Source organism: Danio rerio, chromosome 3 (genome assembly GCF_049306965.1).
Source record: "Danio rerio strain Tuebingen ecotype United States chromosome 3, GRCz12tu, whole genome shotgun sequence".
NCBI lineage: Eukaryota > Metazoa > Chordata > Actinopteri > Cypriniformes > Danionidae > Danio > Danio rerio.
The window spans coordinates 46,317,281-46,335,007 of NC_133178.1; positions in this window are offsets into that span (position 1 = coordinate 46,317,281).

Consider the following 17,727-nt stretch of genomic DNA (forward strand, 5'->3'; position numbering starts at 1 on the left):
GGACTTGCAGTGTAGCCCACAGGGTGACCCCTGGCCCTCCACCTAGGGGACCCTGACCCCAGCAAGCTACCCAGGGGTCAAACTCCCTCTCTGGGCTTGCATTATAGGCCCCAGGGTGCCCCCTGGCCCTCCATTTAGGGGCCTCTGACCCCAGCAAGCTACCCAGCGGTCCACCCATGTCCTTGGACTTGCAGTATAGGCCCCAGGGTGCCCCCTGGCCCTTCACCTAGGGGCCTCTGACCCCAGCAAGCTACTGAGGGGTCCACCTCTCTTCCTGGACTTGCAGTGTAGGCCCCAGGGTGCCCCCTGGCCCTCCACCTAGGAGCCAATGACCCCAGCAAGCTACCCAGTGGTCCACCGATGTCCCTGGACTTGCAGTATAGGCCCCAGGGTGCCCCCTGGCCCTCCTTCTAGGGGCCCCTGACCCCAGCAAGCTACCCAGGGGTCCACCTCTCTTCCTAGACTTGCAGTATAGCCCACAGGGTGCCCCCTGGCCATCCACCTAGGGGACCCTGACCCCAGCAAGCTACCCAGGGGTCCTCTTTCCTCCCTGGGCTTGCAGTATAGGCCTCAGGGTGCCCCCTGGCCCTTCACCTAGGGATGCCTGACCCCAGCAAGCTACCCAGGGGTCCACCGATCTCCCTGGACTTGCAGTATAGGCCCCAGGGTGCCCCCTGGCCCTTCACCTAGGGGCCTCTGACCCCAGCAAGCTACCCAGGGGTCCACCTCTCTTCCTAGACTTGCAGTATAGGCCCCAGTGTGCCCCCTGGCCCTCCACCTAGTGGCTCCTGACTTCAGCAAGCTACCCAGGGGTCAACCTCTCTTCCTGGACTTGCAGTATAGCCCACAGGCTGCCACCTGGCCCTCCACCTAGGGGCCCCTGACACCAGCAAGCTACCCAGGGGTCCACCTCTCTTCCTGGACTTGCAGTATAGGCCCCAGTGTGCCCTCTCTCCCTCCACCTAGGGGACCCTGACCCCAGCAAGCTACCCAGGGGTCCACTTCTCTTCCTGGACTTGCAGTATAGGCCCCAGGGTGCCCCCTGGCCCTCCACCTAGGAGCCTATGACCCCAGCAAGCTACCCATAAGTCCACCTCACTCCCTGGACTTGCAGTATAGGCCCCAGGGGAACCCCTGGCCCTCCACCTAGGGGCCTCTGACCCCAGCAAGCTACCCAGGGGTCCACCGATGTCCCTGGACTTGCAGTACAGGCCCCAGGGTGCCCCTTGGCCCTCCACTTAGGAGCCTATGACCCCAGCAAGCTACCCAGGGGTCCACCTCTCTTCCTGTACTTGCAGTGTAGCCCACAGGGTGCCCCCTGGCTTTCCACCTAGGGGACCCTGACCCCAGCAAGCTACCCAGTTGTCCACCTCCCTCCCTGGGCTTGCAGTATAGGCCTCAGGGTGCCCCCTGGCCTTTCACCTAGGGGCGCCTGACCCCAGCAAGCTACCCAGGGGTCCACCTCTCTTCCTGGACTTGCAATATAGGCCCCAGGGTGCCCCCTGGCCATCCACCTAATGGCCCCTGACCCCACCAAGCTACCCAGGGGTCCACCTCTTTTCCTGGATTTGCAGTATAGCCCAAAGGGTGACCCCTGGCCCTCCACTTAGGGGACCCTGACCCCAGCAAGATACCCAGGGGTCCACCTCCCTCCCTGGGCTTGCAGTATATGCCCCAGGGTGCCCCCTGGCCCTCCACTTAAGGGCCTCTGACCCCCACAAGCTACCCAGGGGTCCACCTCTCTCCCTGGACTTGCAGTGTAGGCCCCAGGGTGCCCCCTGGCCCTCCACCTAGGAGCCTATGACCCCAGTAAGCTACCCAGGGGTCCACCTCTCTTCCTGGACTTGCATTATAGCCCACAGGGTGACACCTGGCCTTCCACCTAGGGGACCCTGACCCCAGCAAGCTACCCAGGGGTCCACCTCCCTCCCTGGGCTTGCAGTATAGGCCTCAGGGTGCCCCCTGGCCTTTCACCTAGGGGCCTCTGACCCCAGCAAGATACCAAGGGGTCCACCTCTCTTCCTGGACTTGCAATATAGGCCCCAGGGTGCCCCCTGGCTATCCACCTAGGGGCTCCAGACTTCAGCAAGCTACCCAGGGGTCAACCTCTCTTCCTGGACTTGCAGTATAGGCCCCAGGGTGCCCCCTGGCCCTCCACCTAGGGGCCTCTGACCCCAGCAAGCTACTTAGGGGTCCACCGATGTCCCTGGACTTGCAGTATAGGCCCCAGGATGCCCCCTGGCCCTCCACCTAGGGGCCTCTGACCCCAGCAAGCTACCCAGGAGTCCACCTCTCTCCCTGGACTTGCAGTATAGGCCCCAGGGGACCTTCTGGCCCTCAACATAGGGGTCTCTGACCTCAGCAAGCTACCCAGGGGTCCACTGATCTCCCTGGACTTGCAGTATAGGCCTCAGGGTGCCCCCTGGACCTCTACCTAGGGGCCCCTGACCCCAGCAAGCTACCCAGGGGTCCACCTCTCTTCCTGGACTTGCAGTATAGGCCCCAGGGTGCCCCCTGGCCCTCCACCTAGGAGCCTATGACCCCAGCAAGCTACCCAGAAGTCCACCTCACTCCCTGGACTTGAAGTATAGGCCCCAGGGGAACCCCTGGCCCTCCACCTAGGGGCCTCTGACCCCAGCAAGCTACCCAGGGGTCCACCGATGTCCCTGGACTTGCAGTATAGGCCCCAGGGTGCCCCCTGGCCCTCCACCTAGGGGCCTCTGACCCCAGCAAGCTACCCCGGGGTCCACTACTCTTCCTGGACTTGCAGTATAGCCCACAGGGTGCCCCCTGGCCATCCACCTAGGGGACCCTGACCCCAGCAAGCTACCCAGGGGTCCACCTCCCTCCCTGGGCTTGCAGTATAGGCCTCAGGGTGCCCCCTGGCCCTTCACCCAGGGAAGCCTGACCCCAGCAAGCTACCCAGGGGTCCACCGATCTCCCTGGACTTGCAGTATAGGCCCCAGGGTGCCCCCTGGCCCTTCACCTAGGGGCCTCTGACCCCAGCAAGCTACCCTGGGGTCCACCTCTCTTCCTGGACTTGCAATATAGGCCCCAGGGTGCCCCCTGGCCCTCTACCTAGAGGCCTCTGACTCCAGCAAGCTACCCAGGGATCCACCTACCTCCCTGGACTTGCAGTATAGGCCCCAGGGTGTCCCTTGGCCTTCCACCTAGGGGCCTCTGACCCCAGCAAGCTACCCAGGGGTCCACCTCTCTCCCTGGACTTGCAGTGTAGGCCCCAGGGTGCCCCCTGGCCCTCCACCTAGGAGCCTATGACCCCAGTAAGCTACCCAGGGGTCCACCTCTCTTTCTGGACTAGCATTATAGCCCACAGGGTGACCCCTGGCCTTCCACCTAGGGGACTCTGACCCAGCAAGCTACCCAGGGGTCCACCTTCCTCCCTGGGCTTGCAGTTTAGGCCTCAGGGTGCCCCCTGGCCTTTCACCTAGGGGCGCCTGACCCCAGCAAGATACCCAGGGGTCCACCTCTCTTCCTGGACTTGCAGTATAGGCCCCAGGGTGCCCCTTGGCCCTCCACCTAGGGGCCTCTGACCCCAGCAAGCTACCCCGGGTTCCACCTCTCTTCCTGGACTTGCAGTATAGCCCACATGGTGCCCCCTGGCCATCCACCTAGGGGACCCTGACCCCAGCAAGCTACCCAGGGGTCCACCTCCCTCCCTGGGCTTGCAGTATAGGCCTCAGGGTGCCCCCTGGCCCTTCACCTAGGGAAGCCTGACCCCAGCAAGCTACCCAGGGGTCCACCTCTCTCCCTGGACTTGCAGTGTAGCCCACAGGCTGCCACCTGGCCCTCCACCTAGGGGCCCCTAACCCCAGCAAGCTACCCAGGGGTCCACCTCTCTTCCTGGACTTGCAGTATAGGCCCCAGGGTGCCCCCTGGCCCTCCACTTAAGGGCCCCTGACCCCAGCAAGCTACCCAGGGGTCCACCTCTCTCCCTGGACTTGCAGTATAGGCCCCAGGGTGCCCCCTGGCCCTCCACCTAGGGGCCTCTGACCCCAGCAAGCTACCCAGGGGTCCACCGATGTCCCTGGACTTGCAGTATAGGCCCCAGAGTGCCCCCTGGCCCTCCACCTAGGGGCCTCTGACACCAGCAAGCTACCCAGGGGTCCACCTACCTCCCTGAACTTGCAGTATAGGTCCAAGGGTGCCCCCTGGCCTTCTACCTAGGGGCCTCTGACCCCAGCAAGCTACCCAGGGGTCCACCTCTCTCCCTGGACTTGCAGTGTAGGCCCCAGGATGCCCCCTGGCCCTCCACCTAGGAGCCTATGACCCAGCAAGCTACCCAGGGGTCCACCTCTATTCCTGGACTTGCAGTATAGCCCACAGGGTGCCCCCTGGCCCTCCACCTAGGGTACCCTTACCCCAGCAAGCTACCCTGGGGTCCACCTCTCTTCCTGGACTTGCAATATAGGCCCCAGGGTGCCCCCTGGCCCTCTACCTAGGGGCCTCTGACTCCAGCAAGCTACCCAGGGGTCCACCTACCTCCCTGGACTTGCAGTATAGGCCCCAGGGTGTCCCTTGGCCTTCCACCTAGGGGCCTCTGACCCCAGCAAGCTACCCAGGGGTCCACCTCTCTCCCTGGACTTGCAGTGTAGGCCCCAGGGTGCCCCCTGGCCCTCCACCTAGGAGCCTATGACCCCAGTAAGCTACCCAGGGGTCCACCTCTCTTTCTGGACTAGCATTATAGCCCACAGGGTGACCCCTGGCCTTCCACCTAGGGGACTCTGACCCAGCAAGCTACCCAGGGGTCCACCTTCCTCCCTGGGCTTGCAGTTTAGGCCTCAGGGTGCCCCCTGGCCTTTCACCTAGGGGCGCCTGACCCCAGCAAGATACCCAGGGGTCCACCTCTCTTCCTGGACTTGCAGTATAGGCCCCAGGGTGCCCCTTGGCCCTCCACCTAGGGGCCTCTGACCCCAGCAAGCTACCCCGGGGTCCACCTCTCTTCCTGGACTTGCAGTATAGCCCACATGGTGCCCCCTGGCCATCCACCTAGGGGACCCTGACCCCAGCAAGCTACCCAGGGGTCCACCTCCCTCCCTGGGCTTGCAGTATAGGCCTCAGGGTGCCCCCTGGCCCTTCACCTAGGGAAGCCTGACCCCAGCAAGCTACCCAGGGGTCCACTTCTCTCCCTGGACTTGCAGTGTAGGCCCCAGGGTGCCCCCTGGCCCTCCACCTAGGAGCCTATGACCCCAGCAAGCTACCCAGGGGTCCACCTCTCTCCCTGGACTTGCAGTGTAGGCCCCAGGGTGCCCCCTGGCCCTCCACCTAGGAGCCTATGACCCCAGCAAGCTACCCAGGAGTCCACCGCTCTTCCTGGACTTCCTGGACTTGCAGTATAGCCCACAGGGTGCCCCCTGGCCTTCCACCTAGGGGACCCAGACCCCAGCAAGCTACCCAGGGGTCCACCTCCCTCCCTGGGCTTGCAGTATAGGCCTCAGGGTGCCCCCTGGCCTTTCACCTAGGGGCGCCTGACCCCAGCAAGATACCCAGGGGTCCACCTCTGTTCCTGGACTTTCTGGACTTGCAGTATAGCCCACAGGGTGCCCCCTGGCCTTCCACCTAGGGGACCCAGACCCCAGCAAGCTACCCAGGGGTCCACCTCCCTCCCTGGGCTTGCAGTATAGGCCTCAGGGTTCCCCCTGGCCTTTCACCTAGGGGCGCCTGACCCCAGCAAGATACCCAGGGGTCCACCTCTCTCCCTGGACTTGCAGTGTAGGTCCCAGGGTGCCCCCTGGCCTTCTACCTAGGGGCCTCTGACCCCAGCAAGCTACCCAGGGGACCACCTCTCTCCCTGGACTTGCAGTGTAGGCCCCAGGAAGCCCCCTGGCCCTCCACCTAGGAGCCTATGACCCAGCAAGCTACCCAGGGGTCCACCTCTCTTCCTGGATTTGCAGTATAGCCCACAGGGTGCCCCCTGGCCCTCCACCTAGGGTACCCTTACCCCAGCAAGCTACCCTGGGGTCCACCTCTCTTCCTGGACTTGCAATATAGGCCCCAGGGTGCCCCCTGGCCCTCCACCTAGGGGCCTCTGACTCCAGCAAGCTACCCGGGGGTCCACCTACCTCCCTGGACTTGCAGTATAGGCCCCAGGGTGTCCCTTGGCCTTCCACCTAGGGGCCTCTGACCCCAGCAAGCTACCCAGGGGTCCACCTCTCTCCCTGGACTTGCAGTGTAGGCCCCAGGGTGCCCCCTGGACCTCCACCTAGGAGCCTATGACCCCAGTAAGCTACCCAGGGGTCCACCTCTCTTTCTGGACTTGCATTATAGCCCACAGGGTGACCCCTGGCCTTCCACCTAGGGGACCCTGACCCAGCAAGCTACCCAGGGGTCCACCTCCCTCCCTGGGCTTGCAGTATAGGCCTCAGGGTGCCCCCTGGCCTTTCACCTAGGGGCGCCTGACCCCAGCAAGATACCCAGGGGTCCACCTCTCTTCCTGGACTTGCAATATAGGCCCCAGGGTGCCCCCTGGCCATCCACCTAGGGGCTCCAGACTTCAGCAAGCTACCCAGGGGTCAACCTCTCTTCCTGGACTTGCAGTATAGCCCACAGGCTGCCACCTGGCCCTCCACCTAGGGGCCCCTGACCCCAGCAAGCTACCCAGGGGTCCACTTCTCTTCCTGGACTTGCAGTATAGGCCCCAGTGTGCCCTCTCTCCCTCCACCTAGGGGACCCTGACCCCAGCAAGCTACCCAGGGGTCCACTTCTCTTCCTGGACTTGCAGTATAGGCCCCAGGGTGCCCCCTGGCCCTCCACCTAAGGGCCCCTGACCCCAGCAAGCTACCCAGTGGTCCACCGATGTCCCTGGACTTGCAGTATAGGCCCCAGGGTAACCCCTGGCCCTCCTTCTAGGGGCCTCTGACCCCAGCAAGCTACCCAGGGGTCCACCGATGTCCCTGGACTTGCAGTATAGGCCCCAGGGTGCCCCCTGGCCCTCCACCTAGGGGCCTCTGAACCCAGCAAGCTACCCAGGAGTCCACCTCACTCCCTGGACTTGCAGTATAGGCCCCAGGGTGCCCCCTGGCCCTCAAACTAGGGGCCCCTGACCCCAGCAAGCTACCCAGGGGTCCACATCTCTCCCTGGACTCGCAGTGTAGGCCCCAGGGTGCCCCCTGGCCCTCCACCTAGGAGCCTATGACCCCAGCAAGCTACCCAGAAGTCCACCTCACTCCCTGGACTTGCAGTATAGGCCCCAGGGGAACCCCTGGCCCTCCACCTAGGGGCCTCTGACCCCAGCAAGCTACCCAGGGGTCCACCGATGTCCCTGGACTTGCAGTATAGGCCTCAGGGTGCCCCTTGGCCCTCCACCTAGGGGCCTCTGACCCCAGCAAGCTACCCAGGGGTCCACCTCTCTTCCTGGACTTGCAGTATAGCCCACAGGGTGCCCCCTGGCCATCCACCTAGGGGACCCTGACCCCAGCAAGCTACCCAGGGGTCCACTTCTCTTTCTGGACTTGCAGTATAGGCCCCAGGGTGCCCCCTGGCCCTCCACCTAAGGGCCCCTGACCCCAGCAAGCTACCCAGTGGTCCACCGATGTCCCTGGACTTGCAGTATAGGCCCCAGGGTGCCCCCTGGCCCTCCTTCTAGGGGCCTCTGACCCCAGCAAGCTACCCAGGGGTCCACCGATGTCCCTGGACTTGCAGTATAGGCCCCAGGGTGCTCCCTGGCCCTCCACCTAGGGGCCTCTGACCCCAGCAAGCTACCCAGGGGTCCACCGATGTCCCTGGACTTGCAGTATAGGCCCCAGAGTGCCCCCTTGCCCTCCACCTAGGGGCCTCTGACACCAGCAAGCTACCCAGGGGTCCACCTACCTCCCTGAACTTGCAGTATAGGTCCAAGGGTGCCCCCTGGCCTTCTACCTAGGGGCCTCTGACCCCAGCAAGCTACCCAGGGGTCCACCTCTCTCCCTGGACTTGCAGTGTAGGCCCCAGGATGCCCCCTGGCCCTCCACCTAGGAGCCTATGACCCAGCAAGCTACCCAGGGGTCCACCTCTCTTCCTGGACTTGCAGTATAGCCCACAGGGTGCCCCCTGGCCCTCCACCTAGGGTACCCTTACCCCAGCAAGCTACCCTGGGGTCCACCTCTCTTCCTGGACTTGCAATATAGGCCCCAGGGTGCCCCCTGGCCCTCTACCTAGGGGCCTCTGACTCCAGCAAGCTACCCAGGGGTCCACCTACCTCTCTGGACTTGCAGTATAGGCCCCAGGGTGTCCCTTGGCCTTCCACCTAGGGGCCTCTGACCCCAGCAAGCTACCCAGGGGTCCACCTCTCTCCCTGGACTTGCAGTGTAGGCCCCAGGGTGCCCCCTGGCCCTCCACCTAGGAGCCTATGACCCCAGTAAGCTACCCAGGGGTCCACCTCTCTTTCTGGACTAGCATTATAGCCCACAGGGTGACCCCTGGCCTTCCACCTAGGGGACTCTGACCCAGCAAGCTACCCAGGGGTCCACCTTCCTCCCTGGGCTTGCAGTTTAGGCCTCAGGGTGCCCCCTGGCCTTTCACCTAGGGGCGCCTGACCCCAGCAAGATACCCAGGGGTCCACCTCTCTTCCTGGACTTGCAGTATAGGCCCCAGGGTGCCCCTTGGCCCTCCACCTAGGGGCCTCTGACCCCAGCAAGCTACCCCGGGGTCCACCTCTCTTCCTGGACTTGCAGTATAGCCCACATGGTGCCCCCTGGCCATCCACCTAGGGGACCCTGACCCCAGCAAGCTACCCAGGGGTCCACCTCCCTCCCTGGGCTTGCAGTATAGGCCTCAGGGTGCCCCCTGGCCCTTCACCTAGGGAAGCCTGACCCCAGCAAGCTACCCAGGGGTCCACCTACCTCCCTGGACTTGCAGTATAGGCCCCAGGGTGTCCCTTGGCCTTCCACCTAGGGGCCTCTGACCCCAGCAAGCTACCCAGGGGTCCACCTCTCTCCCTGGACTTGCAGTGTAGGCCCCAGGGTGCCCCCTGGCCCTCCACCTAGGAGCCTATGACCCCAGTAAGCTACCCAGGGGTCCACCTCTCTTTCTGGACTAGCATTATAGCCCACAGGGTTACCCCTGGCCTTCCACCTAGGGGACTCTGACCCAGCAAGCTACCCAGGGGTCCACCTTCCTCCCTGGGCTTGCAGTTTAGGCCTCAGGGTGCCCCCTGGCCTTTCACCTAGGGGCGCCTGACCCCAGCAAGATACCCAGGGGTCCACCTCTCTTCCTGGACTTGCAGTATAGCCCACATGGTGCCCCCTGGCCATCCACCTAGGGGACCCTGACCCCAGCAAGCTACCCAGGGGTCCACCTCCCTCCCTGGGCTTGCAGTATAGGCCTCAGGGTGCCCCCTGGCCCTTCACCTAGGGAAGCCTGACCCCAGCAAGCTACCCAGGGGTCCACCTCTCTCCCTGGACTTGCAGTGTAGCCCACAGGCTGCCACCTGGCCCTCCACCTAGGGGCCCCTAACCCCAGCAAGCTACCCAGGGGTCCACCTCTCTTCCTGGACTTGCAGTATAGGCCCCAGGGTGCCCCCTGGCCCTCCACTTAAGGGCCCCTGACCCCAGCAAGCTACCCAGGGGTCCACCTCTCTCCCTGGACTTGCAGTATAGGCCCCAGGGTGCCCCCTGGCCCTCCACCTAGGGGCCTCTGACCCCAGCAAGCTACCCAGGGGTCCACCGATGTCCCTGGACTTGCAGTATAGGCCCCAGAGTGCCCCCTGGCCCTCCACCTAGGGGCCTCTGACACCAGCAAGCTACCCAGGGGTCCACCTACCTCCCTGAACTTGCAGTATAGGTCCAAGGGTGCCCCCTGGCCTTCTACCTAGGGGCCTCTGACCCCAGCAAGCTACCCAGGGGTCCACCTCTCTCCCTGGACTTGCAGTGTAGGCCCCAGGATGCCCCCTGGCCCTCCACCTAGGAGCCTATGACCCAGCAAGCTACCCAGGGGTCCACCTCTCTTCCTGGACTTGCAGTATAGCCCACAGGGTGCCCCCTGGCCCTCCACCTAGGGTACCCTTACCCCAGCAAGCTACCCTGGGGTCCACCTCTCTTCCTGGACTTGCAATATAGGCCCCAGGGTGCCCCCTGGCCCTCTACCTAGGGGCCTCTGACTCCAGCAAGCTACCCAGGGGTCCACCTACCTCCCTGGACTTGCAGTATAGGCCCCAGGGTGTCCCTTGGCCTTCCACCTAGGGGCCTCTGACCCCAGCAAGCTACCCAGGGGTCCACCTCTCTCCCTGGACTTGCAGTGTAGGCCCCAGGGTGCCCCCTGGCCCTCCACCTAGGAGCCTATGACCCCAGTAAGCTACCCAGGGGTCCACCTCTCTTTCTGGACTAGCATTATAGCCCACAGGGTGACCCCTGGCCTTCCACCTAGGGGACTCTGACCCAGCAAGCTACCCAGGGGTCCACCTTCCTCCCTGGGCTTGCAGTTTAGGCCTCAGGGTGCCCCCTGGCCTTTCACCTAGGGGCGCCTGACCCCAGCAAGATACCCAGGGGTCCACCTCTCTTCCTGGACTTGCAGTATAGGCCCCAGGGTGCCCCTTGGCCCTCCACCTAGGGGCCTCTGACCCCAGCAAGCTACCCCGGGGTCCACCTCTCTTCCTGGACTTGCAGTATAGCCCACATGGTGCCCCCTGGCCATCCACCTAGGGGACCCTGACCCCAGCAAGCTACCCAGGGGTCCACCTCCCTCCCTGGGCTTGCAGTATAGGCCTCAGGGTGCCCCCTGGCCCTTCACCTAGGGAAGCCTGACCCCAGCAAGCTACCCAGGGGTCCACCTCTCTCCCTGGACTTGCAGTGTAGGCCCCAGGGTGCCCCCTGGCCCTCCACCTAGGAGCCTATGACCCCAGCAAGCTACCCAGGGGTCCACCTCTCTCCCTGGACTTGCAGTGTAGGCCCCAGGGTGCCCCCTGGCCCTCCACATAGGAGCCTATGACCCCAGCAAGCTACCCAGGAGTCCACCGCTCTTCCTGGACTTCCTGGACTTGCAGTATAGCCCACAGGGTGCCCCCTGGCCTTCCACCTAGGGGACCCAGACCCCAGCAAGCTACCCAGGGGTCCACCTCCCTCCCTGGGCTTGCAGTATAGGCCTCAGGGTGCCCCCTGGCCTTTCACCTAGGGGCGCCTGACCCCAGCAAGATACCCAGGGGTCCACCTCTCTTCCTGGACTTTCTGGACTTGCAGTATAGCCCACAGGGTGCCCCCTGGCCTTCCACCTAGGGGACCCAGACCCCAGCAAGCTACCCAGGGGTCCACCTCCCTCCCTGGGCTTGCAGTATAGGCCTCAGGGTTCCCCCTGGCCTTTCACCTAGGGGCGCCTGACCCCAGCAAGATACCCAGGGGTCCACCTCTCTCCCTGGACTTGCAGTGTAGGTCCCAGGGTGCCCCCTGGCCTTCTACCTAGGGGCCTCTGACCCCAGCAAGCTACCCAGGGGACCACCTCTCTCCCTGGACTTGCAGTGTAGGCCCCAGGAAGCCCCCTGGCCCTCCACCTAGGAGCCTATGACCCAGCAAGCTACCCAGGGGTCCACCTCTCTTCCTGGACTTGCAGTATAGCCCACAGGGTGCCCCCTGGCCCTCCACCTAGGGTACCCTTACCCCAGCAAGCTACCCTGGGGTCCACCTCTCTTCCTGGACTTGCAATATAGGCCCCAGGGTGCCCCCTGGCCCTCCACCTAGGGGCCTCTGACTCCAGCAAGCTACCCGGGGGTCCACCTACCTCCCTGGACTTGCAGTATAGGCCCCAGGGTGTCCCTTGGCCTTCCACCTAGGGGCCTCTGACCCCAGCAAGCTACCCAGGGGTCCACCTCTCTCCCTGGACTTGCAGTGTAGGCCCCAGGGTGCCCCCTGGACCTCCACCTAGGAGCCTATGACCCCAGTAAGCTACCCAGGGGTCCACCTCTCTTTCTGGACTTGCATTATAGCCCACAGGGTGACCCCTGGCCTTCCACCTAGGGGACCCTGACCCAGCAAGCTACCCAGGGGTCCACCTCCCTCCCTGGGCTTGCAGTTTAGGCCTCAGGGTGCCCCCTGGCCTTTCACCTAGGGGCGCCTGACCCCAGCAAGATACCCAGGGGTCCACCTCTCTTCCTGGACTTGCAATATAGGCCCCAGGGTGCCCCCTGGCCATCCACCTAGGGGCTCCAGACTTCAGCAAGCTACCCAGGGGTCAACCTCTCTTCCTGGACTTGCAGTATAGCCCACAGGCTGCCACCTGGCCCTCCACCTAGGGGCCCCTGACCCCAGCAAGCTACCCAGGGGTCCACTTCTCTTCCTGGACTTGCAGTATAGGCCCCAGTGTGCCCTCTCTCCCTCCACCTAGGGGACCCTGACCCCAGCAAGCTACCCAGGGGTCCACTTCTCTTCCTGGACTTGCAGTATAGGCCCCAGGGTGCCCCCTGGCCCTCCACCTAAGGGCCCCTGACCCCAGCAAGCTACCCAGTGGTCCACCGATGTCCCTGGACTTGCAGTATAGGCCCCAGGGTAACCCCTGGCCCTCCTTCTAGGGGCCTCTGACCCCAGCAAGCTACCTAGGGGTCCACCGATGTCCCTGGACTTGCAGTATAGGCCCCAGGGTGCCCCCTGGCCCTCCACCTAGGGGCCTCTGAACCCAGCAAGCTACCCAGGAGTCCACCTCACTCCCTGGACTTGCAGTATAGGCCCCAGGGTGCCCCCTGGCCCTCAAACTAGGGGCCCCTGACCCCAGCAAGCTACCCAGGGGTCCACATCTCTCCCTGGACTTGCAGTGTAGGCCCCAGGGTGCCCCCTGGCCCTCCACCTAGGAGCCTATGACCCCAGCAAGCTACCCAGAAGTCCACTTCACTCCCTGGACTTGCAGTATAGGCCCCAGGGGAACCCCTGGCCCTCCACCTAGGGGCCTCTGACCCCAGCAAGCTACCCAGGGGTCCACCGATGTCCCTGGACTTGCAGTATAGGCCTCAGGGTGCCCCTTGGCCCTCCACCTAGGGGCCTCTGACCCCAGCAAGCTACCCAGGGGTCCACCTCTCTTCCTGGACTTGCAGTATAGCCCACAGGGTGCCCCCTGGCCATCCACCTAGGGGACCCTGACCCCAGCAAGCTACCCAGGGGTCCACTTCTCTTTCTGGACTTGCAGTATAGGCCCCAGGGTGCCCCCTGGCCCTCCACCTAAGGGCCCCTGACCCCAGCAAGCTACCCAGTGGTCCACCGATGTCCCTGGACTTGCAGTATAGGCCCCAGGGTGCCCCCTGGCCCTCCTTCTAGGGGCCTCTGACCCCAGCAAGCTACCCAGGGGTCCACCGATGTCCCTGGACTTGCAGTATAGGCCCCAGGGTGCCCCCTGGCCCTCCACCTAGGGGCCTCTGACCCCAGCAAGCTACCCAGGAGTCCACCTCACTCCCTGGACTTGCAGTATAGGCCCCAGGGTGCCCCCTGGCCCCCAAACTAGGGGCCCCTGACCCCAGCAAGCTACCCAGGGGTCCACATCTCTCCCTGGACTTGCAGTGTAGGCCCCAGGGTGCCCCCTGGCCTTCCACCTAGGAGCCTATGACCCCAGCAAGCTACCCAGAAGTCCACCTCACTCCCTGGACTTGCAGTATAGGCCCCAGGGGAACCCCTGGCCCTCCACCTAGGGGCCTCTGACCCCAGCAAGCTACCCAGGGGTCCACCGATGTCCCTGGACTTGCAGTATAGGCCCCAGGGTGCCCCTTGGCCCTCCACTTAGGAGCCTATGACCCCAGCAAGCTACCCAGGGGTCCACCTCTCTTCCTGTACTTGCAGTATAGCCCACAGGGTGCCCCCTGGCTTTCCACCTAGGGGACCCTGACCCCAGCAAGCTACCCAGTTGTCCACCTCCCTCCCTGGGCTTGCAGTATAGGCCTCAGGGTGCCCCCTGGCCTTTCACCTAGGGGCGCCTGACCCCAGCAAGCTACCCAGGGGTCCACCTCTCTTCCTGGACTTGCAATATAGGCCCCAGGGTGCCCCCTGGCCATCCACCTAATGGCCCCTGACCCCACCAAGCTACCCAGGGGTCCACCTCTTTTCCTGGATTTGCAGTATAGCCCAAAGGGTGACCCCTGGCCCTCCACCTAGGGGACCCTGACCCCAGCAAGCTACCCAGGGGTCCACCTCCCTCCCTGGGCTTGCAGTATATGCCCCAGGGTGCCCCCTGGCCCTCCACTTAAGGGCCTCTGACCCCCACAAGCTACCCAGGGGTCCACCTCTCTCCCTGGACTTGCAGTGTAGGCCCCAGGGTGCCCCCTGGCCCTCCACCTAGGAGCCTATGACCCCAGTAAGCTACCCAGGGGTCCACCTCTCTTCCTGGACTTGCATTATAGCCCACTGGGTGACACCTGGCCTTCCACCTAGGGGACCCTGACCCCAGCAAGCTACCCAGGGGTCCACCTCCCTCCCTGGGCTTGCAGTATAGGCCTCAGGGTGCCCCCTGGCCTTTCACCTAGGTGCGCCTGACCCCAGCAAGATACCCAGGGGTCCACCTCTCTTCCTGGACTTGCAATATAGGCCCCAGGGTGCCCCCTGGCCATCCACCTAGGGGCTCCAGACTTCAGCAAGCTACCCAGGGGTCAACCTCTCTTCCTGGACTTGCAGTATAGGCCCCAGGGTGCCCCCTGGCCCTCCACCTAGGGGCCTCTGACCCCAGCAAGCTACTTAGGGGTCCACCGATGTCCCTGGACTTGCAGTATAGGCCACAGGATGCCCCCTGGCCCTCCACCTAGGGGCCTCTGACCCCAGCAAGCTACCCAGGAGTCCACCTCTCTCCCTGGACTTGCAGTATAGGCCCCAGGGGACCTTCTGGCCCTCAACATAGGGGTCTCTGACCTCAGCAAGCTACCCAGGGGTCCACTGATCTCCCTGGACTTGCAGTATAGGCCTCAGGGTGCCCCCTGGACCTCTACCTAGGGGCCCCTGACCCCAGCAAGCTACCCAGGGGTCCACCTCTCTTCCTGGACTTGCAGTATAGGCCCCAGGGTGCCCCCTGGCCCTCCACCTAGGAGCCTATGACCACAGCAAGCTACCCAGAAGTCCACCTCACTCCCTGGACTTGCAGTATAGGCCCCAGGGGAACCCCTGGCCCTCCACCTAGGGGCCTCTGACCCCAGCAAGCTACTTAGGGGTCCACCGATGTCCCTGGACTTGCAGTATAGGCCACAGGATGCCCCCTGGCCCTCCACCTAGGGGCCTCTGACCCCAGCAAGCTACCCAGGGGTCCACCGATGTCCCTGGACTTGCAGTATAGGCCCCAGGGTGCCCTTTGGCCCTCCACCTAGGGGCCTCTGACCCCAGCAAGCTACCCCGGGGTCCACTACTCTTCCTGGACTTGCAGTATAGCCCACAGGGTGCCCCCTGGCCATCCACCTAGGGGACCCTGACCCCAGCAAGCTACCCAGGGGTCCACCTCCCTCCCTGGGCTTGCAGTATAGGCCTCAGGGTGCCCCCTGGCCCTTCACCCAGGGAAGCCTGACCCCAGCAAGCTACCCAGGGGTCCACCGATCTCCCTGGACTTGCAGTATAGGCCCCAGGGTGCCCCCTGGCCCTTCACCTAGGGGCCTCTGACCCCAGCAAGCTACCCAGGGGTCCACCTCTCTTCCTAGACTTGCAGTATAGGCCCCAGTGTGCCCCCTGGCCCTCCACCTAGTGGCTCCTGACTTCAGCAAGCTACCCAGGGGTCAACCTCTCTTCCTGGACTTGCAGTATAGCCCACAGGCTGCCACCTGGCCCTCCACCTAGGGGCCCCTAACCACAGCAAGCTACCCAGGGGTCCACCTCTCTTCCTGGACTTGCAGTATAGGCCCCAGAGTGCCCCCTGGCCCTCCACCTAGGTGCCTCTGACACCAGCAAGCTACCCAGGGTTCCACATACCTCCCTGAACTTGCAGTATAGGTCCCAGGGTGCCCCCTGGCCTTCTACCTAGGGGCCTCTGACCCCAGCAAGCTACCCAGGGGTCCACCTCTCTCCCTGGACTTGCAGTGTAGGCCCCAGGATGCCCCCTGGCCCTCCACATAGGAGCCTATGACCCAGCAAGCTACCCAGGGGTCCACCTCTCTTCCTGGACTTGCAGTATAGCCCACAGGGTGCCCCCTGGCCCTCCACCTAGGGTACCCTTACCCCAGCAAGCTACCCTGGGGTCCACCTCTCTTCCTGGACTTGCAATATAGGCCCCAGGGTGCCCCCTGGCCCTCCACCTAGGGGCCTCTGACTCCAGCAAGCTACCCGGGGGTCCACCTACCTCCCTGGACTTGCAGTATAGGCCCCAGGGTGTCCCTTGGCATTCCACCTAGGGGCCTCTGACCCCAGCAAGCTACCTAGGGGTCCACCTCTCTCCCTGGACTTGCAGTGTAGGCCCCAGGGTGCCCCCTGGCCCTCCACCTAGGAGCCTATGACCCCAGTAAGCTACCCAGGGGTCCACCTCTCTTTCTGGACTTGCATTATAGCCCACAGGGTGACCCCTGGCCTTCCACCTAGGGGACCCTGACCCAGCAAGCTACCCAGGGGTCCACCTCCCTCCCTGGGCTTGCAGTTTAGGCCTCAGGGTGCCCCCTGGCCTTTCACCTAGGGGCGCCTGACCCCAGCAAGATACCCAGGGGTCCACCTCTCTTCCTGGACTTGCAATATAGCCCCCAGGGTGCCCCCTGGCCATCCACCTAGGGGCTCCAGACTTCAGCAAGCTACCCAGGGGTCAACCTCTCTTCCTGGACTTGCAGTATAGCCCACAGGCTGCCACCTGGCCCTCCACCTAGGGGCCCCTGACCCCAGCAAGCTACCCAGGGGTCCACCTCTCTTCCTGGACTTGCAGTATAGGCCCCAGTGTGCCCTCTCTTCCTCCACCTAGGGGACCCTGACACCAGCAAGCTACCCAGGGGTCCACTTCTCTTCCTGGACTTGCAGTATAGGCCCCAGGGTGCCCCCTGGCCCTCCACCTAAGGGCCCCTGACCCCAGCAAGCTACCCAGTGGTCCACCGATGTCCCTGGACTTGCAGTATAGGCCCCAGGGTGCCCCCTGGCCCTCCTTCTAGGGGCCTCTGACCCCAGCAAGCTACCCAGGGGTCCACCGATGTCCCTGGACTTGCAGTATAGGCCCCAGAGTGCCCCCTGGCCCTCCACCTAGGGGCCTCTGACCCCAGCAAGCTACCAAGGGGTCCACCTACCTCCCTGAACTTGCAGTATAGGTCCCAGAGTGCCCCCTGGCCTTCCACCTAGGGGCCTCTGACCCCAGCAAGCTACCCTGGGGTCCACCTCTCTCCCTGGACTTGCAGTGTAGGCCCCAGGATGCCCCCTGGCCCTCCACCTAGGAGCCTATGACCCCAGCAAGCTACCCAGGGGTCCACCTCTCTTCCTGGACTTGCAGTATAGCCCACAGGGTGCCCCCTGGCCATCCACCTAGGGGACCCTGACCCCAGCAAGCTACCCAGGGGTCCTCCTCCCTCCCTGGGCTTGCAATATAGGCCTCAGGGTGCCCCCTGGCCCTTCACCTAGGGATGCCTGACCCCAGCAAGCTACCCAGGGGTCCTCCTCTCTTCCTAGACTTGCAGTATAGGCCCCAGTGTGCCCCCTGGCCCTCCACCTAGTGGCTCCTGACTTCAGCAAGCTACCCAGGTGTCAACCTCTCTTCCTGGACTTGCAGTATAGCCCACAGGCTGCCACCTGGCCCTCCACCTAGGGGCCCCTGACCCCAGCAAGCTACCCAGGGGTCCACCTCTCTTCCTGGACTTGCAGTATAGGTCCCAGTGTGCCCTCTCTTCCTCCA